This window comes from Narcine bancroftii, chromosome 2, assembly GCF_036971445.1.
Source record: "Narcine bancroftii isolate sNarBan1 chromosome 2, sNarBan1.hap1, whole genome shotgun sequence".
Lineage (NCBI taxonomy): Eukaryota > Metazoa > Chordata > Chondrichthyes > Torpediniformes > Narcinidae > Narcine > Narcine bancroftii.
The window spans coordinates 246,750,809-246,777,609 of NC_091470.1; the positions used below are offsets into that span (position 1 = coordinate 246,750,809).

The 26,801-nt window shown below is 39.3% G+C and overlaps 1 protein-coding gene and 1 long non-coding RNA gene across 2 annotated transcripts in view; one reads left to right on the plus strand and one right to left on the minus strand.

The window, feature by feature from the left end:
- The window catches only part of LOC138755206 (uncharacterized), a 129,294-nt gene that overhangs the window by 21,090 nt on the left and 81,403 nt on the right, over window positions 1-26,801 (minus strand). The window contains exon 3 of the long non-coding RNA XR_011352117.1: window positions 8,274-8,356. This is a non-coding gene — a long non-coding RNA (uncharacterized lncRNA). The remainder of the gene's footprint in view (window positions 1-8,273; window positions 8,357-26,801) is intronic.
- The window catches only part of arpp21 (cAMP-regulated phosphoprotein, 21), a 338,413-nt gene continuing 319,509 nt past the window's right edge, over window positions 7,898-26,801 (plus strand). Inside the window, exon 1 of the mRNA XM_069920751.1 lies at window positions 7,898-7,984. The gene's annotated coding sequence lies outside the window, so the exon portion shown is untranslated. The remainder of the gene's footprint in view (window positions 7,985-26,801) is intronic.

Sequence of the window (26,801 nt, forward strand, 5' to 3'; positions counted from 1 at the left end):
TGGAAAGCAATAGGCAGTAGATAATTTGAACCTGAACCTTTCTTCAGGATCGCCAATTCTTATTCAGGCACTCAGACAGGCAATGAATGGGCTGGGAATGGAGAGATATGGGTCATGCTAAGGTTGATAAGTTTAGTGTAATTTGGCATCATGGTCAGCACAGATGTCATGGACCCAAGTACCTGTTCCTCTGTACTGTTCTACCTTCTGCATAGTTAGCTGGTCTGGTATTACAATATGTAATTTTCAGCTATTCTGAAGAAAGGGCATACTTTAATTTAAATAATTAAATTTTATGGCAAAATGGAAGGCCAACCAAACTTGTGCCTACTTTCTGAAAGTGCTCTGTACTTAATACAGTTTTCTGATACATGCCCCGTATTTACACAATTTCTATATGTCAAATAATCTTTCTATGAAAAAACATTGCTTCCAGCCCTTGATAAAGGGCTCAGGCCCAGCATGTTGGTTATGGATCTTTGAAATGTTATGGATGTTACATGATCTGCTGAATTTCCCCAACGCTTTTCAGTATTGAACTTGCATCCAGACCTTCTATTCTGAATTGTTTTCTTGCTTAAAAATCTCTTGCATTATCCTTAAACATAAATTACTGACTCAGTGTTAAATGAAAATAGCTTAACCTTTCAATTAAACTTTGAGATATTTTTAAAGCAATATATGCAATTAAATTAATAATTTTCTGAAATAGAACATTGTTATGACCATTTCTAGGTCAAATTGTGCAGTCAATGAAGTAAATTGCATTTAAACAAGAAAATCTGCAGACATTGGAGTCTAGTTGTGTATGTGAAATGGGTTTGATAGATCCCAAGGGCAACAAGTCTGAACACAGCTGATTTAACAGTACTGTTTTATTTACATGTACAGGGGAATCATAACAGGGGTAAAAGACACATGCATGCACATACTCCCTGGATTAAACAATACATTCGCAACCATTTTACAATCAAGTTATCACATTCGATACCTACCACCCTTTGATGTTTCTGGCAGGCACAGCTCTTCTTCAACTAAACTAGGGACACCAGGCACACAATACTACAGCTCCTCACTCTTTGTCTGTGCACACCTTACCAATAATCCTCCTGCGTTGCCCACATTTCCCAACTTGGAGTGGAACTCGGGTTCATCCCGGAAGAGTAAGAGGAAGATGGCTCACATGTGGTGGGCATTATCATGTCATCAACTGGAGGATCTGGCTCAGGTATTGATAAGCCAATTAAAGGGGCCAATGACCAGATGTGTGCTGCCCTGCAGGCAAGGATTGGCCTTGATTGGCAGGTGAGGTGACTTATGATCAGATGGTGAGGTCGCATGCTCCTTCGCAATCCACACTACATTCCGTGCCTTGGAAGTTATGACATTCGTCAATCATTACTTACATTATTACAGACTAGGAGCTTACTGGTTAAATTTATAAAGGCAACATAAAAGACAAAACCTAAATGCTATGAGAGTGATAGTAGTGACCCAGTGAATGGTAACAGCTCACCAACTCCCCAAAGGGCCACCAGCTTCCCCAAGAGGAATTGTGATGCAGGAAGTGGTCCCTTGATTTTTCAGTTTTACCCACCGACTCTTGGATATGCTGGATCAGATGAATGATGCTCCCTGATTTGCCAGGAATGTAAGTGCAGTGTTCTTTACCAATCACTGCAGAGGTACCACCTTCAGCGATGAGTAGGTTGTCCAGGGCCATTTGGTTCTGCTAGGTATCCAAGTGGATGGCTGTCAGCTCTGCTGCCACTCAAATCAGAGCATCCTCTATACATTACAGTGTCACAGCCGTCTCATTGGCCAGAATCTTCAGCACACTGGTCATGTGGATTACTTTGCAGGACAGGCGAGCAGTGCCATACTGGGCGAATGGGACCATCCAGAACCTTTCTGCCTCAGTGATTGCCCTTCTGACCCCGTGGTAGGCTGGGTGCTCCCCGAGGTCATTAAGGTGGCAGATATAAGGCACAACATATCCTGGAAAGCAACAACTGTACCATCCCATTGGGAGCCAGGGGTAGGTGCAGTGTCTGCATATCCAGTGAGTACCATTGAGCATCCAGGCAGCCCCCAGCTTTGCTACAGCCTTGGCTGTGAACACTGGCATACCATGCACACACTCACTGTGACCTACCGACAGGTTCGAACAGTGCTTACCAAAATGTCTGCACCAACATTCTCCAGCCCTGTTCACTCAGAGTCGTTCACTCTGGGGAGTTACTTTGAGAGACAGGAATTTTGTGTTTCTCAGATTGTAGGGAGGAAAATAAAGGTTCCTGAAATGTCCACCCTGCCGGGGGTCACTGGATGTAATGTGTATGGGGAAGTAGATGGGAGGGCACTGCCATGTGGCCCCTCCCCCTCCCCCCCCCCCCCCCCCACAGCAGAGCATCAAAGTTTTATGTAATTAAACAGTTCATGGAAACAGTCCATTTTGGTGGTGTCGAATGGGATGGACGCAACTAGAAGATCCTCAGCAGCGTGCGCCAAAGCTCGCATACAGACCAAGCAATTTGATCTGTTGGTACTGCTGACATATTCATAGGTCACTCTGAGGAACATGTTGTGGGCTTTCATAACGCTAATTGATGCAGTGATGGTTAAGCATTTTCCATGGCAGCGTTGTCCTGGTTGGGGTGGGGGTGCGTGAATTGCAAAATTTAATCTTGCCTGGTTAGTCTTTGGGTGTGGATACATAACAGATTAACTTCACCTGGTATCGTGACCCATTGCGTATCTCCAGACCCGTGTGCTATATTAGGACCTTGTGGCTGCTGCACCCATACTTGACCCAATTCCTCGGGTTCTGAACTTCCACCTCCTCTGATTTGGTGGCGCTGGAGGCCACCAGGTAGTGTAAGAGCAGGGATTCCCCCCCCACCCGCCCACCCCGGCCAGTTGGATGGGAATTGAGGTTGTCCACTGCCTCCTGCAGCACACTGACCACCCCTGCAGTGCACTAGGGGTGTCAGTGTGTGTATCTGCTCCTTGAGCACGACATTCATTGGCTCGATGAGCCTGGATGCCTGTGGATGGTAGGGGATATGCAGCAACCACAAAATTCCGGCCTCTGCCGTCCATTCCTGTACTTTTATCCCTGTGAAGTGTGAGCCCTGGTCAGACTGTGCCTCCCTTGGAACTACATAAATGGAGGAGAGGTATTGTAGCCCTTTAATGGTGCTGTCCTGGTTGGCTTGCTGGAAGGGCACCATCACCAGGTCACCTGAGTATGTGTTGACCATTGTGAGGGCGTATTTCTCTTTATTTTGGTGTGGGAGAGGCCCGATATAGTTGATTTGCCATACTTGGCCTGCTCCAGTGCCCTGAGTGAATGCAGCCTGGAGGACCTTTTGGCCACTCCATTGGTTTTACTCATTGACTAATAGGGCAATTGGCAACCACTGTTCTTGCTTCATCATGGGAGAGTAAGACCCCAGATCTTCTGCCTATCGTTTTATCTTGTCGGCCTTCATATGCCCACTTTTATGGTGCACCCACAATGCCAAGGATCTGGGGTTATTCTGCTTCGGGAAAATGGTGGCAGAGCTGATTTTAGTGACTCAGCCCTCTGTGGCATTGTTGGCAGTTTCAGAGGTTTCCTTGGAGGTGTGCGTGTCCACGTGGTAGTCCATGACCATTCTTTGTTTTTCCACAGCTCAAGTGAATTTCCAGTGAAGTTAATCTGTCATGTATCCACACTCAAAGACTAACCAGGCGAGATTAAATTTTGCAATTCATGCACCCACCCCCCCCCCCCCCACTCTTTTGTCTGTATTTTACCTGTGGTGGAATAGAGTGCTCCCGCTTTCCTCTGCTGTTTGCTGCAGTTCCACTGGCTAGAGCTGTCAGTAAACCAAGCTTCTTGCTGCGGTCAAGAGTCAAGGATGTTGAACGGTTGGTCCTAGGCAATGGGGGAAGGCTGTACTGTGGGTAATTTGGATGGGAGGCTGTCACCTTTTGGCAGGTACATGACCTGTTCACATAAATTACTCACCTCTTCAGAACCAGCCTATGCACAGTCCACTATGTACCACTTCCACTTAATTATGGAGGATTGCTGGTCACGGCCCTTCTTGTGGGTGCCATCCGCAGATTTAACCCATTGCATATTAGGGAGGTGCGACTGGAGTTTGATTGTCTCTGCTGCCATCTGGTGCCTTGTGGCAAGCAGCGCGAGATAGCAGGTGAGCAGCTGATGCTCGAAAGGGAAGTAGCAGGAATGGTTGGGGAGGGACTTGGTCCAGAAGCTGAGTTAGATTCTGTGACCTTGTCTCTTTTGCCAGAGGCTCCACCCAGCTATTGTCTTTGTGGCAGAGACCTGTAATTGCAAGGGTACTCCAGTCAGGCAGGGACCAGTGGCAGTGGCTATTCAACAGCCTGTTTTGCCGTTTCAAATGCAGTTTGTTGCTCAGGTCCCCCACTGAAACACGGCTTTTTTCCTAGTAACACTGTAAAGTGGTCAGAGGAGCATGGTGGGATGGGGAATATGCTGACATCAGTAACTCAAAAGACCTGTGAAACTTTGTATCTGCTGGTCCAATAAGCTACCCAAGGCACTTGCTTCCTGATGAGAGAGGTTCACATTGGTGGGGGGTGGGGGGTGGAGCTCTCATCCCAGAGCCAGAGTGGCCAGGTGTTTGGCTGGGCACTGGCAATATCTGTCTCCCAGCACGCTCAACTCTTTTACTGAATATTTCCGTGTCGCTGTGGTTTTTCAGCAGCCACAGGTATGTCCATTCGAGGTCTCCCCTTTTTCTGCTGCTTCCCCATTATATAGGGTCGGAGGGGTGCCTTTAGATTGGGTCTGCAACCCTGTGATCACCGGTCTAGCCTGCAGGAGTTCGGGTGCAAGGGGGGAGGACATATGTGGCTGGTTTCGTCGTCCTCACTCTCAACACTGCCCATCCACACAATTCCCTCTCCCAACCATTATTCAAGCTCATCCCTTGCCGAACAATGGCCTGGACTTCTACAGGGTCTATCTGCCAACTAGACCTGCGTGCTGCCGCAGCTGCTGCATTATAAGCAGCCTGCAGGCTATCTCTGTCCTTCTGGCCTTGAGATCAATGCCTTGGGCTTTGGCAGCCTGGGTTGCTTCCTTCAGTTCACAGCAGTGCTGTTGGAGCCCTTCCATCTTTTTTTTCTGGGCACTCTCCAAATTTTTCCTTTCTACGATCTCACATTGGTTTCTAAGAAGAGATGCTCTCAGACAAAGGACACCCCTCTGACTCCTCTTAGTTTTTGGGAACCCCAACTTCCTGAGGAGGGACACCACATGGTGACCCACCTTCTCCCCATGTGAGTCCAAGTGCTTGGACCAGTCTACTGGTTTGCCATGGTACATCAGCATGCTTGCCAAGCTCCCAAGCCCTGCACTATTGTCAGTCCACCTGGAGATCCTACCCTCACTGTCTGCACTAGATCTCGCACCCTGATTCCAAAACATCTCCCCTGCAGCTGTGTTCAGTCGGAAGTTTGCAGTGCCAATTGTTATGTTTTTGAAGCCAGTTCAATGGTCCCAAGGGTAACGAGTCTAAATGCAGCTGATTGAACAGTGGTGTTTTATTTACACCTATTGGGGAGTTGCAACAGGGGTAAAAGACTTGCTGGATTAAACAATACACTTGCAACCACTCCTGGGTAGAAGGCTTTACAATCAAGCAGGCATGGCTCTTAACTAACTAAACTAGGGACACTAGGCACCCAATACTACAGCTTCCAACCCTTTGTCTGTTTCCACCTTACCAATGATTCTCCAGCATTGTCCAAGGTTCCCAACCTGGAGTGGAACTTGGGTTCATCCCTGAAGATAAAGAGGAAGATGACTCATGTACAGTGGTCCTTGGGTTCTTCCCAGAAGAGAAAGGGGAAGATGACTCACATGCGGTGGGCTTTATAGTGTCGTTAGCTGAAGGATCTAGTCCAGGTATCAATAAGCCAATTAAAGGGGCCAATGACCAAGTGTGGGCAAGGCTTGTTGACCTTGATTGGCAGGTGAAGTGACATCCGATCAGATTCCAGATGGAGAGGCCACATCCCTCTCTGCAATCCAATTCCCATCAGGCACCAGACAGAAAGGCTGCATGACCCTCTGCAAACTACATTCCTACCAAATTCCAGATGGAGAGGTTACATGACCCTCCACAATCCACATTACACAAATGCAGGACACAAAAGTGCTGGAGAAACTCAGCTGGATCATGCAGCATCCATAGGAAGTAAAGAACAATTTTACGTTTTTGGTCCAAGCCATTGTTCCCATGGATGCTGTTCAACTTGCTGATTTTCTGCAGCATTTCTGTGTATGCTAAATTGTACTTGTTGTGGTTGTGTGATTTCTTCATCAGATCTGCATCTCCTTTGCCAAGCAATGTTGCTGCAGATGGTTTCCTGGGAAATTGGGACATTTTGTGTGGGATACAAGGGAAGTTGGGAAATTAGAACCAGAATTGAGGGTGGTGGTGGTGGAGGTTATTTTGGTGATTGGAAGCCAGTGATCAGTGGTGTACCCATGGCAATCAGAGCTTGAAGCCTTACTGTTTTTGTCTATTTTCTTTTTACACACACACACACACACACACACACACACACACACACACGATATATATCTATATATGTATTATATAAATGGTTTGATATGAATTTGGAAGGTTTGATTTATAATTTTGTATTGTTGTAACAGACAAGAGAATAGTTGTCTGAGGATATTAATGAGTTGATAAGATGGTCCATGCCATTTAATCCCAGTCAAGTAATGCGAATTGATGCACTTTTTGTGGACAGATAGGAGTAGAATATACAGTACACAATGAACAGGTGGATATTTTTTAATGAGATTGTTTTATTTTGCTCTATCCCACTAATCCTTTGATAATTGTTTTTAATATATTTTTGTATCAACTAATAAAAAAGATCCAATTATTTAAAATCTCTGTCAGTTTTCTGTTTTTGATTATTAATTCATTCGTTCACCTCTAAAAACTTACTCTGGCCTCACTTTTTATTTACCTATGAAGGCTCATGTTTTTATTATCATTCACCAGTTTATTGTGATCCTCTATATTTTACATTATTAGAATTTTTAATTATTCTTTTCATGATTTCTGAAAATATCTGAGCTTTATACATTGTTTTATTGGTTCACATTTGTAATGTTTTAATAGTTCACATTTCAGATGTAGACCATCAAGTCCTGAGGACTTGTTACCCAGAGGCTATTAAGTCACCCACAACCTTTCTTTGGAAACAACTAAAATTCTTCTTTGTTCTTTCTCCATTCTCATGAACAGTGTTTGATGTGAGATATTAACTTAGTTTCTCTTTCTGCAGATTCTACCTGACCTTCATATTTTTATTTCAAATTCTTACCTCTTGTTTTGATTTATTGATGTTGAGGGCACAAGGTGTCGAAACATATTCATTTCCAGTTTTCTTCATACCAGAAAATATTAGTTCCTCTAAAGTGTTTAATTTCATTATTTTGAATATGCAACATGTGGATAATATAATTTCAAAAACTTTGGGTGAAAAATAGTTAGCAGTTGAACTCATTGGTACAAAATTGTAATTCTTTGTGACCTTGCATTTTGGGAAAAATGTTACGAAAATGCAAAAATATATATTTCTGCAGCAATATTCCTGCATTAGTGAGCCTGGTTATACATGAGTTTATTCTTTACTAATCTTGCAGGTGTACGTATAACATTTTGAGGAAAACAAGACAAACAAGTTAAAATCTCCGTCAAACACTCTGGACAGTTGATAAAAAATCAGAACCATTCCATTTCAGTACTTTAATGTGATTGGCTAAGAGTGGTCAAATGGCTGATTGTCTGTGTATGTCTTGGAACAGGTGTTGGTGCAGCATTGCATTTGGATCTAGCACACCCTGTGTCGCCAGTTATATCAGGAAGGGTCTGTATTTTTGTGAGTTTTGGAATTTCGCATGTTCCTTGTCCATGAGGTGAGTAACATTTTAAAACTGAAATCTGTGTTTCCATTTAACTGGAACCGGGTGACTTGGATGAATAACCGTATATAATGAGACTGAAAGAAGTATAAGTCTAATCACTGGGAAATGTTCAGTAATATTATCCAAGATCAGTAGTTTAGAAAGAGAGCAAATGTGGATGTGTGTGTAGCACTGCCAATAGTCTACAGACAGTTTTGTATGGATGTCAGCTGCAACTGATCATTTAGAGGATTTCATGGTGAATAGACTTCAAAAATAAAACAAGTATATCTAAATTCACCTGATCGTTGTGCCTTTTGTACTTCGTGATCCAGCTAATCAGCTTTTTGTTCTTATTTTGTTGATCCTTGTGATTTTGTAAAACTGGAGACAAGAAAAGAAACAGTTCAGTCAGAGCTTTAAACTCTGTAGTTTGTGTTTACAAGCACTTTTGCTGGTTTCCCGGAAATTTCCATATCAGTAATAAAATATGTGTTACGTTTTGTTTATGAATAGCAGTATGAAGCACTGACCTTGTTATATAAATGAAATCATATTGCTTGTTAGCATTCAATTCATTCCTATGCTGCATAGAATTCTTCAAACTCTTGGATATGAATGTGGATGTCACATGGCCTTATAGGTTACTTAAGGTTTGATGTAGACTTCTTTTGGTTATAAGCTGGTTTATGTACTAAGGTAATATTTAGGGATAAAATATGTACCATGTGCTAGGAGTAGGTTATTTTCCTTTTCCACATTTCATTGTTTCTAAATGTTAACTCTCAATCTTTGTGTTAATGTTTGCAACTTGGCTCTACTTTTGAAGTGATAAAAAGTTTATGGTAACGATTTTGGCAAGTTAAGGTCTGTGCTAGTATTAATAAATAGTTTGTTCTGAATTATATGCTTTGTTTAAAGTTGTATAATTTTGAACTTTGTTGTTCATTTAAATTTAAAAAGCAATCCTGATTAATCCTGTTTATGAAGTAATTGTTGGCTCTAACATTGAGTTTAAAAATGTTACTGATCAAAAGAGTTTGTTCTTTCCACAACCCCACTGAACAAGTGGGAATTAGTTAAGCCCAGAGCTGCTTTGTTATTAATAGAAACTGTCTTCAATAATTGGAATATGCCAGGCTAGAGTTTTAAAAGTAAGCAAAAAGCAACAGCTGTCTTTTCTACAATTTTAGTTATTGCAAATACAGTCGAGCTGTTGGGAAGCATTTTTCCCTTGGAGAGCAACATCATAATTTCCAAACAATTTGGAAGCCATGAATTAAATACATTTTTTAAAGTCACACTTTTGCTTTGAGAAGAATAGGAGATCTCTGAAAAGTATGCAGTTAAACTACTGTACAAACTAGCTACAGAGAGGATGTTTCCTTAACGGAGGAGTCAAGGAGCAGGAGGCACAGTTTTAAAATAAAATGATGATCTGATCAGTTAGGACAGAGAAGAGGGAAAATTCTTTTTCACTCAAAGGATTGTGAAACTTTGGAATACTTTTCCTTGGAGCATCGTTGAGGCTTAATCATTTTGTCCCTTCAAAACAATGATTGATAATTCTTGAGATGTTCAGGAGGTCCAAGGATATGATGTTAGTTCTCCAAAGTAATGTGAGGAAGATCAACCATGGTCTCGATGAAAGTCAAAGTTGGCTCAAAGTGCCAGATAGACTAATCTTGCTTTCTATATTCTGACGTAGGTGTGAGGTCACACATTCACAAATTTAGTAATTTATGATATCAGAGTGACTCCAGTAGTATTATGACCAATGTACTTGCATTCTAGCCCAACCAGTGTTTTACATATTGAATCATAACCTACCTGTCTTCAAGATTCAGTACTCAATTTATTGTCATTGTAATAAAACAGTCTTATTACATGAAGTTGCTTTTGTCTGCTGTATGGCAGACAGATTTGCCATCAGCAGAAATTGCCTGAAGTGCCTCTTAGAGTCAGAGGAAGAGAAGCAAAAGAGAGTTCCCCCCCCCCCCCCACCAGAGGCACCGAGTGTCCGTAGATTCTCCTCCAGCACTTCTACAGCCTCCGCAGCCAAACCAGTGGCAAGCCGAGCTCCAGGTGCAAACCTTTGACACAGTCAGGAAGCCCTTCAGCGCATTCAGCACCCCCTTGCATCCCGGATCCGTATCTGGAACCCCCTTCAGCCCAGCACAAGTCTCCTGACAGCAGTCTCCAGCATCCCACAGCTTCTGTGGGTTCCTCGCTTTGAGTCACCAGCAGCTCACCGCATGCATTGGTCTTTCAGCCACAGAGCCCCCTCACTGCTCCTTTGCCATGGTTACCATCCCGCAGGTTGTCTCCTCTGCTGCTGCTTCTTCTGAACCAGTCCTCCACTCCCCAGGAGTCTTCAACCTCTCGTGGCTGCTGCCGATTAGAGGAGCCACCATCTTGGATGCAGACTTCGTGGTTGTGGGATTTTAAATAAAATAAAAATCTATGCCCTCACTCATGAAGCCAAGTATTCTGCATGCCTTCATCACCTTATCTGCCACCTTCAGGGATCCGTATTTCACATGGTATGCAAGAGAACAGAAAAGCATGTATGATTTGAAAAGATTATTTCAATAGTTATCTCCAATCCACTGTTATCCAACAGCTTGTAAATTAAATTGCATGCCAATTAGCACCTTATGAAATGAGGTATCACCAATTACACAGTTGTGCCATTAATTGCAAAATCAGTGACATGATCACTGGAAAATTCATGCAGCACATGTAAAGAGGAACTTGATTATAATTTGTGAATTGTGTTTACAATTAAATTGAATATAAATTATAGAAAACATTAATGGAAACATGACAATCTTGTCTTAAATGACAGAACCAAGGTGGTTTTAGAAAGCTTGTGCTATGTCCTAGTGTTCCCCTTGCACCTACTCCCTCAAGTTTGCTGTTTTACCAATTCTTCCTGCAGTCTGTTCTTTGGTAGGTTGCTCCTTTTTACAGGCCAAAGTCTAGGATAGCGAGTTGTGTAGAATGAAGAAATATGTTTGTCAGAGGCAGGAAGGGGAAGTACATTGATCCTGTAGGGTCTGCATTGTTCACACCAGTGGATCTGTCAGAATGGAGAAACCAGTGGTGACTTGTGTAATGCAACTGATTGCACTCAGAGACAAGTGAGGAGTACAAACATGATTTTAAAAGGTTACAATCAATGGCTGGTAGATACAATAGACCTCAGGTGAATCTGAGGTAAGGTGGAAAAACCAGGGTTTATATTGGGGTAGGTGAGGGTGGAGCAAGGGAGGAACCAGTCATCAGAATAATACACAGACAGTGAATTCCAATTCACTGCAATTTGATTTTCTATGACTGCACTAATGTCATATCAACCTGCAGACTCAAAGGAAAGGCTGAAGCTCCTAAACGAATCTGAGCAAAACTCTGCTCAGGTTGAAGAGTTGTCGGAAAGTGAACTTTATGCTTTTGCTTTTTACAAAGTGAGATGAATCTGATTGCCCATGTCTGGTGGCAGAATGAATGTTGGAATGCTGTGCCAAAGACTCATCCAAGTCGAGCCTTACTGCAACTTTTAACGTCAAAAACATGTCTAATTGCACTAAATATCACAAGCTCTAGATTGATCAGATTTAATTTTGGAGCTACCAATAACATTTTAGCGCTCTAAAGGTGGTGAATAAATTTCTATGTAGTGCTATATCCTGCGTTAAACAAGATTAAATAAGCTTTAAGTATCATAACTATAGGGCCTTTCAGGTGGCCAGAATACCCCGATGTAAAGCCACATATTCTACCCCTATGCTGCTCTCGGGGTACCCACCTTAAAGAGCAGGAGGCACCTCCGAGACCCATTTTCTAACCCTCCTCCAGGAGGGATAATTGCTGGAACACTGAAGTCCCCCGAGACACCTGAATGCAGCTGCCTGAAAGCTACAGTGGACAGGAGCTAGAGTGCATTCCGAGGCTACTCCCCCGCAGCTGTCCCTTTCAGGTGTACAGCGCAGCGCTTTCAGGGCTGCCTCCAGAACGATGATTCCAAAGCTCTGCATCCGCTTCTGCAGGCACATTCTTGACGGAGAATGCACCTGAAAGTGGCTTATGACAATATGGGAATTAGTCAGGAAAGCCAGTTTGAAGTCGATCAGTTCACCACATTTGAAATACTTGAATGTTGTAGCTGTGACCTGCAGATGATGGACTATGTGCTGGAAGACTGACAGATTTTCTTTAACCTGCTTGAACACAAAGGGCTTTCCTGTTTAGTAATTTTTCTTTGATCTTTTTGAATTGCAAAGTAGGCATCATGTGGCCTGATAGTTTTTGTGTTCAATTATCTTATGATTAATGTGGTAGTTAATTCAATATTTGGTGAAGTTGTTTTTAGTATCTATAAATTAAACTTGTTGAACTGGTGTGAAGTTCGTTTCTTAAAAAGAGTCAAAGAGTCATGCAACACAGTAATGGGCACTTGTCCAGGCCAACCTCTTTGCCAAACTCCATCAATCTTATTTTCCTGAGTTAACCTCATATCCTTCTTTGCCTTGCCTCTTAAATGTAACAATATCTGGGCAGCATGTTCCAGATATAAACTACTCAGTGTAAAATACATTTATCCTCAGATTCCCTTTCAACTCCTTCCTCTCATCTTAAACATGCCCTCTTGCTTTTGATACCTCTGCCTTGGGGAAAAAATGGTTTGACTATTTCCCTGACTATATTTCTGATACCTCTCTCAATTCACTCCTCAGCCTTCTTTGATCCAGAGAAAAAAATCCAGCCCATCCAATATTTTTAATAACGAAAGCCCTCTAATCCAGGCAACATTCAAGTGAATCTTCTTTGGATTCTCTCCACCACAATCACAGCCTTGTGCATCTATGCAGTGGTTTCCATTGAAATTGATGTGGAAAACACAGGCATGTCATACATTCTCAAAACAGGAACAATAATAACGGAAAGGATCAGGTTAGGAGTTATAAAGGTGGAACAAAATGGATGTGAGTACATTTGTAATTGTGACAAGAATGGAATAGAGGGAGCAAGGAGGAGGGATGGACAGGTTGATTAGCTATAAGCAGCTACAAACAGCTGATTATCTACTAGCAGTAATGCTACTGATAATGCATCTGTATTGGTCTCATCGGCAGATTTACTTTGTTTTTTGCTGAAAGGTAAGCAATCAATTTTAGGTGACAGTTAAGAATAAAAGGTTGATGTCACTCATTAGACATCTAGTCTAAAATTTGGACCCCAGCTCTTTGAACAGTGGAAGAAGGAAGGCCAGTGATTATTTCAACTCTCAGCAATGATGGTCAAGTGAAAGGATGGCTTGGATAAAGGGGATCATAGAATCGTAAAATTGTGCAGTACAGAAACAGGTATTTTAGCCTTATTTGGCCCATGATGATGAGTGGACACTCTTCTGTGTTAATTTCACTGCTCGACACTTTGTCTATTTCACTCTGTATGACACCTTTGGGATATAGAGCGAAGAATTTGGAGTCAGCTTGTTTGGTCTGGTTTCCAAACGCAAGATGACAGGACGTGAATCTGGGCAGCAACTGGATTGATCATGAACCTGCACAATTAAACTAACTACAACCGTGTTTGCATTTTTTTTTGAGGTGGTTAGAGAGCTGTTTATGATGTAAATTTTCATTTCTGTAGTTGACTTGTGGATATGTTTTCATTTGCAACAGAAGATAAATTTGTCTGGATTTATGAGCCTCCTGCTGTGCTATGAAGAGCAGGAAACATGCAAATTTTCTTTTGCAGTTTTCTGATGGGGGGGGGTGGGGCTTCTGGTGGAAGAGTTCAGTCCCTACAGGGACTGCAGGATCAAAGCACCCTCTGAGCCATTGTTGCAGTGGCTGTTTCATGCCAAAAAACTTTGATGCTTTACTTCTCTTGCACTGTTTTGGTACAAAAGAAGAAACCACTTCGTGATAGGTGTGATAGTACAGACCTATCACCAATGTATATAGTTACAGTGTCTAGAGTATGTAATGACTGTGCTTACAGCGATTGGCTGAGAGCTTAGCTACGCCTACTGTCTGGTCCTTAAAGGGTTGTGTCCCTAGCCAGGTCAGATCATTCTGGACTGGTCGGCCACCTGTGAAGAGCTCCTGTCTTTTGCTAATAAAAGCCTTGGTTTGGATCAACAAGTCTTTGGTTCTTTCGACGAGCTCTACAATAGGCCTATGCAATGTGCGTTGTACCAGCAGAAGCACATGTTTCTATGCCTGGATTTTGTGAATGAACTGTTTGACTGTTCTATAAAACTAATATTTCACAGACCCTGTTTAAATAGAAGAATGGTATGGAAGAGAGACCTAGGAGCACTGGTGCATCATTTTCTAAATGTAGTGACTCGGGTTGATAGGGTAATGAAGAAGGGGTTTGGCACACTTGCTTCATTGGGAGGGGTGTAAAAGTTAGGATCTCATGATACAGCTGTAACAGGCTTTGGTGAGATCAGATGGAGTACTGTGTGCAGGTCTGAAAGATATCAGTAAATTGGAAAGTGTGCAGAGAAGATTTACTGGGGTGCTGACAGGACTGTAAAACTTAAGTTATAGGAAGAGCTTGAGATGTCTGTGCAGGGTCGGTGTCAGAACAAGTATAATCGGGGGGGAGGGGGGCATTAGGATAACCATGGTGTGGGGGGGACCCCAATCTGACATTCAAAGACTCACTCAGTTGGGGGGGGTGGGGTGGGGTGGTGGTGCCTACCTACCTACCTTGAATCTCCTCTGTGCCCACTGCCATCACACTTCCCCTCCATCCAATGTCAGTTTGTCTAACTGGCAGCATATCGAGACTAGTGGTGCCAGCAACATGAGTGACGCTAGTGCTGCAGCGGTGGGGGGGGGTCCACAATACTTCATTAAAGGGACAATGGCCACAAGCAGGGGGGGGTCACAATAGCTCATTTGGGGGCAATGCCAGCGAATGCCTCCCTCCCCCTGTGTCTAGGTCTTTATTTCCTGGAGGATCAGAGGCTGAGAGATGATCTTTTAGAGGAATATAAAATCATGAAGGGTATGGATAAAATTAATGCTCTCTTTTTCACAGGCTATGTAATTCTAGCCAAGAAGGCATAGATTTAAGGTGAGAAGGGAGAGATTGAAAATGGAGCTGAGGGGTAACTTCTTCAACTCGGACGATTGTCTATGTCTGGAATAAGTAGAGGTGATTGCAATTATGACATTCAAAAGACATTTGGACAGATATGGATAGGAAGGGTTGAGAAGGGTGTGATGTCCTCGGTTTTACTATCGGAGGTTTTAATAAACACTCACAGAGGCTTGTAAGTTTACAGCACAAACTTTTACTCACATCTCAGGCTGCTGGTCATGTATGAATACACTGTTGCACTGAGCATGCTCACCACTCAGTGTGATGTGGCTCTTGCAGTCTTGCAGTGCTCCTGCTCCAGCATAAAATATGACCAGGTTTCCACTGTACATAACAAAGGGTATGGGCGGGAGTCACGTGATGGAGTAGTGGCTGGTAGGGGAATACCAGCCCTCTCCAGAAAAGAAGAAATAAAGTCAAGAAAATACAAAGTTCAAGAAATGCAAAATATAACAAATAAAAGATAAAATTGAAGAGAAAAGAAAGAAAATGGCACCAAGAAGGAAAAAATAAAAACAACGGGAAATAAAGAAGAAGAAAAGACGCCGGAAGAGAAAGGAGAAGGCCTTACCTGTATGAAGAAACAGGGAGCTGTCATGGAGAAGAGAGCCCGTTCTCCAAGGTGGGTGACGACCCCGCAGAGTCGCGACCAACCGACTACTGGACTGCAAAAATGGCTCTCTGAGCCAAACAAAAGTGTACTTACTAAGGAGAAGGAGAACACCGACAGGAAGGGGACTCAGCAGAGGAGCGGGCAAACACAACGCGACCAGCTGATGGATGCCCGACACCAGGGCTCTCAGCTGGAAGAAGAGGAAAGTGACAGGAAAGGGAGTGAAAGGAAAGAAGAGCAGCAGCATGAGGCCCAACAGATGAGTAGCCCAGAAGAAGATGACCAACATCAAGAAGCCAAGCAAGAAGAAGCCCAGCAAAGTGAGACAAGCAACTCATCAGAAAAGTCAGAAGAGACACAGATACAAAGAAGAGAAGAAGACACAAACACAGGTACAGACACAGAAGAAGAGGAAGAAAAAGACCAAGATCTGCACAGAGAAATCGAAGGTAAAACAGATGGACAGAATATGGATAAAATTTTTTTTCAAAAATAAATGAGAGCATTAAAAGAATGGTTGACATTAGAATTTAGTGAAATTAAAAGAAAAATGAAAAGTACAGAAGATGAAGTGAGTAGAATAGAGCTGGTCATGACAAATAGGGAAAAGATTAGAAAATGTTGAAGAACGAGAAACGGCTGTAGAAATGGAAGTGAATGACTTAAGAAAATTGGAAGAAAGTGATAAAAAAAAGTTGGAATCACAAGAGTTGTTAGCTCAGAAAATTGATATGATGGAAAATTATAGTAGGCGAAACAACATAAAATTAGTGGGCCTAAAGGAAGATGAAGAAAGCACAGATATGCAGGAATTTATAAAAGAATGGATCCCAAAGGTCCTGGGAATGACAGAAATACAGGAAGGAATGGAAATAGAAAGGGCACACAGAACACTAGCCCTGAAACCACAGACACATCAAAAACCAAGCTCCAACTTAGTAAAATTTTTGAGATACATGACAAGAAAAAATATACTGGAGCAGGCAAGGAATAAAATTAGAGAAGACAATAAACCATTGAAATACAAGGGTCAAAAAATATTTTTTTACCCAGACACAAGTTTTGAACTCTTAAAGAAGAGGAAGGAGTTTAATACAGCAAAAAATCAATCCTATCAAAAAAAGGTTATAAATTTATGTTAAGACATCCAGCTGTGCTTAAAATATTTATCCCTGGGGAGCAAAACAGACTGTTCTCGGATCCGGAGGAAGCACGAGAATTTGCAGAATGCCTGCAGGACAGAAGGAGAGATGAAGAGTTGGAACAAGAATGAAGAAGGGTGATAAAATATATATAAAGATGTAAAAATAATGTATATGTAAGAACTAAAGAAGGGAAATAGAAGGGAAGAAAAGAAATAAGGGCAAAACAAAGAGGGTGAACTTCGTTATATGTGTAAAAAGAAAAGTCTTTTCTGGGGGGGTTGGGTGGGAGAGAATAACCGTCACTGCGAAATCATTTGACGCTTGCGAGTGGGTTCACAATCCAAATGGAGAGGGATAAGGGGCAACTCAGAGAGGGGGGGGAAACATTTGGGGCTAAGTGAATATGGGATGTGGGAATTGTTGAAGTATTATGTTTTAAATGTGTTGTCATACATTGAGTTTAAAAAGAGAAAACTGAGATGAAAATGGGGAAAAGGGAGATGGTGGTGGTGAGGAAGCAGAAATGAGGTGTAAACAGGATATGAGATGGCCATGTTAAATGATATGACTATAAATATTAATGGAACATTAAACGGAAGAGGCTATTAAATTTACTGAAAAAAGAAAAACGAAAAAATAGACATAGCATCTGTGCAGGAAACACATCTAACTGAAGTGGAACATAATAAATTAAAGAGAGACTGGGAAGGGCACGTAGCGGCAGCATCATATAATTCAAAATCTAGGGGTGTAGCTATATTAATTAATAAAAATGTACCAATCAAAATAGAGGAGGAAATAATATATCCAGTAGGGAGGTATGGAATGATAAAGTGTCAGATATATTCAGAATTTTAGAATTTACTCAATATATATGCACCTAATGAAGAGGATCAAAAGTTTATGCAAGATATTTTTTTGAAGATTGTAGACACACAAGGGAATATATTGATAAGAGGGGATTTTAACCTTGGATCCAATGTTGGATAAAACTGGACAAAAGACAAGTAAAAGAATAAAGTGGCCAAATTTATGGTTAAATCAATGCAGGAAATGAAACTTACGGATATATGGAGGAGGCAGCACCCAAGAGAGAAGGAATATTCATATTATTCAAGTAGGCATAAACATACTCAAGGATTGATATGTTTTTGTTGCCGGCCCATATTCAAGGGAGAGTTAGGAAAACTAAATATAAAGCTATTTGATCATTCACCCCTGTTATGAGCAATAGAACTGGAAGACATCCCACCAAGAACATAAAGATGGAGGTTAAACTCCATGCTACTTAAAAGACAGGAATTTAGAGAGTTTATTGAATGCCAAATTGAAACATACTTTGAAATAAATACAGAATCAGTGAAATACAAATTTATATTATGGGATGCAATGAAAGCCTTCATCAGAGGGCAGATAATAAGTTATGCAACTAAGATGAAAAAGGACTACAATCGGGAAATAGAACAGTTGGAAAGGGAGATAATAAGTACAGAAAAGGAACTAGCAAAAAGGGATGATATAACAAAAAGAAGAGAATTGGCAGACAAAAAAATAAAATTCAAAACATTACAAACGTATATGGTGGAGAAGAACATAATGAAAATAAAGCAAAAGTATTATGAACGAGGATAAAAAACACACAAAATATTAGCCTGGCAACTTAAAACAGAACAAGCTAAAAGAACTGTATTGGCATCAAGGATAAAGGACAAACAAATTACATATAATCCAATGGAGATTAATGAGAACTTTAAGGAATTTTATGAACAATTATGCCAAACAAGAGGAAAGATGATAAAATAGAAGAGTTTTTAGCTAAAATTGAACTGCCGAAATTGCAAGAAGAGGAACAAAACAAACTGATAAAACCATTTGAAATAGAGGAAGTATAGGATATATTTAAAAAGCTGCTGAACAATAAAACACCTGGAGAGGATGGATTCCCAATAGAATTCTATAAAACATTTAAAGAGTTATTAATTCCTCCTCTCCTGGAAGTAATGATCCAGATAGAAGAAACACAAAACTTCCCAGATTCATGTAAGACAGCAATAATTACAGTAAATCAAAGACGGGGAATGATCCACTAACACCAGCATTATATAGATCAATATCTCTACTTAATTCAGATTATAAGATAATAGCAAAATTATTAGCAAACAGATTGGCTGATTGTGTACTAAAAATAGTAAAACAAGATCAAACTGGATTTATTAAGAAAAGACGAATGGCAGATAATGTCTGTAAATTTATTAATTTAATTCATGCAGTTCAAGAAAATAAGATGCCAACAGTGGCTGTTGCTTTAGATGCAGAAAAAACCTTTGACAGGGTAGAATGGAATTATTTATTTAAAGTATTATAGAGGTTCAATCTACCAGAAAAATATATAAATTGGATTAAAGCATTGTATAATGGACCATTGGCGAAGGTAACAGCAAATGGATATGTATCGAACCAATTTAAATTAAGTAGGTCAACTAGGCAGGGATGTCCATTATCTCCCTTACTGTTTGCTTTAGCAATAGAACCATTGGCAGAACTGATAAGAATAGAAAATAAAATAAAAGGGATAAAAATAAAGGAGTATAAAATCAGTTTATTTGCAGATGACATCATAGTATATTTAACAGAACCAGAAACATCAGTAAAAGAACTACATAAGAAATTGAAGGAGTATGGAGAAATATCGGGGTACAAGATCAACGCAAATAAAAGTGGTGATGCCAATGAGTAATGCAGATTATACAGAATTTAAAAAAGAATCACCATTTAAATGGCAAACACAAGCAATCTGATACCGAGGTATTAGGTTAGATAATAATTTAAGCCACTTGTACAAATTAAATTATCAGCCACTAATAAAGAAATTGCAGGAAGACTTAGAACATTTTATCAGACAAGGGAAAAACCAGATTGGACTAAGATAGAACGAGATAAAATAGGGGAGAAGATACTAGAACAAATACTTTATAAGTGGGATGAAAAACTGGTACAATATAAAAGCTCACTAGTATTGCATCATTTACTCAATATATGGAAGAAGATTCAGTTAGAAAGGAAAAAACAAATTACCAAATACCAAAATTATTATTGACGCAAAAGCAGCTCATCCCTTTTCCAATAGATAACCTTTCCTTTAGAAAATGGGAAAGAAAAGGAATTAAAAGAATAGAAAATTGTTTTTTGGGAAATAATTTATTAACATTTGAACAAATGAAGTACAAATATGGAATAACTCATGGTACAATGTTTGCATATTATCAACTGAAAGCTTACTTAAAGGATAAATTGGGAAACAGACTGAGATTACCAGAAGGAAGCAGCTTTGAATATGTGATTACAGACACAATGATAATTAAAATATTTATAATGAACATGTACATCAAGCTGCAAGATAAGGAAAATGATGAAATAAGCTATAAACCCAAACAAAAGTGGGAAAAGGATTTAAACATAAAGATAAAATTTGAAACTCGGAAAAGTTATGTTCTGGAACTATGAAGAATATAATAAACACAAGGTTATGCATGATACAGTATAATTGGTTACACAGGTTAAATATCATGCCCGAAAAGTTAAAAAAATGGGATCCAACACTATCAGATAGATGTTTTCGCTGTAAGAAGGAAATGGGAAAAACAGTACATGCAATTTGGGCATGTGAGAAAGTGAAAAAGTTTTGGGAAGATCTAAATCAGATATTAAATAAAATCGCAAAATAAAAATACCAAAAAATCCAGAGATCTTTCTTCTAAGTAATATAAGTAAGGAATTAGGCCTCAAACTGGATGAAGCACAAAAAAGATTTATTATGATAGCCTTAGCTGTAGCAAAAAAATGTATAGTGTCAACTTGGAAATCAGAAGAGATCCTGAGAGTACAGCAATGGTACATGGAATGAATAAATGTATTCCATTGGAAAAAATAACATATAATTTAAAAAATAAAGCACATTATTTGAAGAAACTTGGGAACCGTACATGGAACATAATAGAGAGGGCTTGCCTCGTACCTCCACCCCCTAAAATGATAAGAAGACAAAATGACTTGATCCAGTGTGTAAAAGTAGATGACACATTTTTCTTGTTTATTTTTTCATTGTGTGATGACATTGTTTAATGGTTTTATTGTATTATATATGTTGAATGTTTATTGGTTTTGGAGTGAGGTGGGAAGGAGGGAGGGTAAGTAGGGGGGGGGGAAAAGGGGAGAAAATGCCACTGTGTATATTTAAGAGGGAAATGTTTGGATATATTTTGGTTAATATGGTTCACAGTGTGAAAAATTAAAAAAAAATTTAAAAAAAAAAGGGTATGGGTCAAATGCAGGCAAAATGGTACTCGCCCTCAATTCTATCTTGACAGCATAGATGAGCTGGGCTTAAGCGGCTGTTCCATGCTGTTAACTCTAAATGACTTTTGGAATGCTCTCTTTATACGTATGAATAATTTTCTTCTCATTTACATTTTCAACTTAAAAAAATTTTTTAGTGTGAATTCAAAAACTATGGCATTTTAATTATTGTGTCATGCATCTGACAATTAACTTACTATATCATGACCAATATATGGTTTAGTATTAAATGAATGGCAGCAGGATATCCATAGGTCAATACTGCATAGTTATTTACAAAGAACTGCTGTAGATTTATTGTACATCTGCTTACAGTAAATACAACATTTTAATTGTACAGCTTAATATTTTAATATTGTATTTTAGGTCATTTGCCTATGTGATAGTTTTTTTTGTTCTCTGAACTGTACAAGATTAAGTAGTGATACATCAAACACAGTATCAGATATTTGGTGAGAAAGTTTTAGAAATAACAATACAGTATTTTTATGTAATTTGATCATTTATTTGCCTCCTGTGTTGTTTTGATTGTAATTTAAACAAATTGTCGTTACAATCAGAAAAGCAGCTTATTTTTCATTAGTTTTTATTTGGCAGCCAATGTCATGCAAGTTCTGATAATATAAAGAGTATCTACATAAAAGTTTTAATTTTCCTGAAGATATGGCTATAATAACATATATTCATGCCTTTTTTACATCAATACAATGACATGTAAAATATTCAGTTATAATCAAGGCACAATTGAGTTAAAGTGCCAATTGGAAAACAGTTAATTACATGGAGATGAAAGCATATCTAGGGAAGACAGAGCCAGTACAGAAATGGGAAATAGTTTTAAATGTGATTTGAAAAACAGAATGACTCTAGAATAAACTTGTCAGGAATGGGTAATTCAATTGTGGTGACAGGTTGCGAAGGGCTGTTTGATACATGTGCAGATTGTCTTTCTTTAAAATGTTTAGCTACTTAGTATTGTGAAATTTATTCACATGTTTTAAAATGAATGTGAGTTTTAGAAATTCTGACCTTCTCCATCTGGGTGTGAACAGAATGTTCTATTCTTTTGGGCTAGAATTTCATTTGGCAATTTCTGAAAATGTTCATTTGGTGCAACAAAAAAACTCGAAAGTGTTTAAATGGTTTATTTTCTTCCTTGATAAATCAGAGGTGTTTTATGACTTGTAGTTGCTTACTGCATCCATCCAAACATTAGTTTATCCATTTTCCAGTTGTATGCCTCCTTGGGTGTTGGTGACAATAGAGGGCTGTAATTGACAACTAGGCGATGCACAAGCCTTTATTCATGCACCTGCCTACATTTCACTCATGCCTTGATGAAGGGTTCAAGCCCGAAACATTGGCGATATATCATTTTCTCCTATGGATGATGAAAAGACTGGCTGGGTTCCTTCAGAATTTTGGTGTCTCTTTACACAAGCTCCATGCCCATGGCCTTATGATACCTTGTGTGATCAGAGGGCCTTGTGATCAGAGACTTTAAAAAACTGTTGAAAAACATGTAAATAATTAAAATTTAATAAAGACTTTAAAAATGAAAATGAGGTTCACTTAAAATACACTTAACTGATATAAATTATGTAGAAAATTAATATTAATTATTTTTTAATGAATGCTTGTGACTCAATTCAAATGAATGGGAGCTGTGCCTGATGCACCAGTTTTGTTGGTATAGCAATGTGCAGACAGATGCAAAGTGTTATTTCTGTAAGATACAAAATGCTCCAGGCCAAATGGTGAATGAGTAGGTGCACAATTCTAGTACACAATGATGTATGCCATGCATCAATATTGAAAGCATCAGCATTTCCATCAATGGGATTAAACGCAATATCATATTTTAAAACTTAAATTAAGCAGGTAAAGGCATGGCTGTGACAAAGGATCAGGACAGCAAATCTAAATTGATGGTTTGATGCTGTTGAGTCAAATATCTGGATTCAGATCTGCAGGATTTATCTCTGCCTTTAGTGGAACCAAGGAGAATGTTCCATTAAAAATGACAAACTGTTCAATAATTAGAAATCATGGAAGAATAAAAAAGACAACGGGTAAATCAAATTGAAAGAAGGTAGCAGATGTTGGATGCAGACTCAACTAAATAAATGAGTGTAAGATCAGAATGCAAAACTTTTGGAATGATCTTTTAAAAAAATTATACAGCAGAGAAAAATAATTAAATAATAGATGATTGTGAATATATGTTTAATACATTTGCAGATGACATAAAAATTGGTGAATCCATAGATAATGAAGGTGGTAGGTGCAAATTTTTTTGCACAGAGGGTGGTGGTCATTTGGATCTAGTTGCCATGGGAGTTTGTAGTGGCAGATGCAGATACATCGTTTAAAAGGCATTTGGATCGGATTATATAGAGGTCAAATGCAGACACATGCGATTGGTGCAGAGAATGGTCAGCATAGACAACGTGGGTTGAATGGCTCACCTTTTTATATCATTCTATGAAACGGAATTTATGTGTACAAAAAATACAAATAGAAAATTATTCTTTTGATAAAGCCTCAATTAAAACATGAGATAAATGTGCAAATATTGACAGATGAATAGAATTATTGAATAATTGCTTTGTCTTAGATGTTACCAGGGAAACTAACAAGAAGGAAGTGACTTGAGGCAAAAGATTTTTTTTAAAATCAAGACATTTGAGTCAGAAGGAATAATCAACCAGCAAAACTTTGACATTTTATAATGTCAAGCCAACATGGATTATAACAGGATCTGCTCAATGTAATTAGAAAAGAATGAACAAAAATGCTTGTTTACATCTACATAAAAAAAATTAACAGAAATTCAATTTGACCAAAATCCATGCATTTAGTCCACTAAAATAAATGTTCTTTCTATTTCACTGATTAAAAGTCTGTAGGTTTAACATACACCCACAAACTGAGTCATGCTGGAAATTTATATGGCTATCCAAATTCACAATTTCCAACACTGACTTTAGTACATAGAACAGTACAGCAGAGGAACAGACCTTTTGGCCCACAATGTCTGGCCTTGACTAAAATGCTAATCAAACCAATCCTATTCGCTTGCCCTTGATCCTAATCCCTCCATTTTGGCATGTTTATGTACCTTTGTAAATGCCTCTTAAACATCATTATTACATTTCAATATTCCTTTTAGTCTCTTAGCAACTTTCCTGTCTTTTGACAGATTTTATTTTCAATCAGGTGGGGAGGAATTTCAGAGCTGTCAGGATCACCAGGTTGATCCATTCTTTGATCATGGGCAGTGTGAAATCAGCCTTTAGGCCTTTAGATTAGGTGGAAGGTGTTGTCAGAGGGAAAGGGGATGATTTATGCTACAGGAGGGACCACTTTTATCTTTCTTGCCCACGAGCAGAATAATGAAGACTTCTTCTTCCCTCAGTCTCCAAAGCTGTCCTCGGTGTGGAATCTGGAGCTTAGAAAATATGGCTGCATTCAATACAACTTCAAAACCAGTTCAAAGACACAACGACCTGTCTCATGAAGATTCTTAAATTGCTGATCTCTTATTTTGCATTCATAGAACCCAGTAGTGAGCAGGTGGTGTATGGTTCAATATTTTGTGATTCTAATATCTGACTTCACTCACTTTTTTTCCAATGTGAAACTTCCTTTTGACTTTCAAATTTTCTCAAGATTGCTCAATTTTCACCTGAGTTTTAAACAGCAGTATATTTTGACCCAAAGGCCGAATTGATCTGGAACAATATGAGGTGAGAAACCTGCAGTTTGTAAATTTGCTTTGGTTTCGGCATTATTCCATAGTTAAGGCAACTGAAATTTTGAACAAGTACAATTTGCAAATGCTATTGCATCACTGGGTCAGAACTTGTATCCAATGCCATATATCTAATTCAGTCTCCCAGAGAACATTTAAAAAAAATCTCTAATGCCCTATCTTACTTAAAATTATTCTTTGTCAATTCTTGAAATGATCTGTGTAGGATTCTTAAAATTTTCTTAGGTTTTCTAATTATGGTTTACCAAATGTTAGAGGTGATTAGAGAGATGGTGTTTAGAAGTACATTGATGAATGATGAAAGAAAAATTTAATCAATATATCAACCAAGATATTGTGGACTTCCTCTGTGGATTTTTTGCCAGATAATTTCAGTTAACCATATAACCATTTATGGAGCGGAAACAGGCCATGTTGGCCTTTAGTGAAAGAAAATAATCAGTTGTAAAGCTGATTTAAGTATGGACTTCCGTAGTCACATTATTAGAATAAACCAGGACATTGAATGTGTAGGTTTCAACAATTTGTCATATCAATAAATTGGAAATGAAATAATTGACCATATTATCTCAGTAATGGAGAAATATGTTAAACTTAGATTATTAGAATCATTACACATGGGCCTGTACAAACTGACTTGGTGATGTACTTTGGGTTTGTCCTGTTATCTTTAGATTGAAGATTTTGTACTGTAAAATAGAGTGACAGTGCAATAATGGATTAAACATTATAATTGAAAGTGATTTTGATGGTTTGCAAGTTATAGAGCACCAGTGGATTTTACTGATAATGTTTGAACATTCAAAGTAATGATGCTTGCTTGTAAGCTTATAGTGAAACATCAGAAAGTTCTTTACCATACAGATACAGTATAAACGTCAGCTGTTTAAAGTATGCAGCCAACTCATGGATTAGCAATATCTTAAGATCATGAGTGTTTTAACTACGACTGGGATTGGTTATTTTTAGGCATAAATGACTTTTGACAGAGGATTAAATTGTTACCACCAGGTGCAGCTGACATGTTATAGGGGCACCCTGTGGCAGACGTTAAGAAGAACAGTAGTATAGTATCATGACTGGAATAGGGGACTCTAGACAAGTCGTGGACTAGTCTCTGCAGGTTGTGAAAGCAAAATAAATTAATGTATTAAAGCATGGTGATTAGTTAGATTCCATAATGAGATTGATGCATACAGTTAATTCTGAGCACTTTGTTTTTTGCTAAGCTGCTTCCAAAATGGTGTGAAGTGTATCCAGGTCCAGTTGGACTTGACCCATACTGTATTGATTTGTATGTATAGTGGGGTGAACATCTGTGTTGCTGGAGAAGCCCTGGGTCAGGTAGCAGGGAAACACACCCTTTGGGCTACCGGCATCACACTGTCCCCTCATCAATCAGCACACAACCCTGATTTGTTTCAAACCACACCTTCATCAGTGCACCTGTTTACCCTTGTAAACCTGAACATAGGTTCAGAAGTAGGACAAGACCCACAAGGGTATCATCAACTTTTGAAAGTTGGTTGTTGTTTGATTCTTGGGCTTTGATGTTGTGGCACTCCAGAACACTTAACTCTAACAGATTACTAAAATTGATGAGGCCCTGCTCAGGGTGAATTCAATGAGTAAGTAGTGTCCTCTCACAATAGTAACATTCATTTATGATTCTACCAAACACCATTCCATCAGTTGCCTGTTTACCAGCTTGCCTACATTTATGTCTGTCATCTTTAATAAGTGCAGTTTGAACTGAGTTATGCAAGTCCAAAGTGGCATGAGTTCAAGTCTATATGTGGCCTCCTGTTTTCCAAG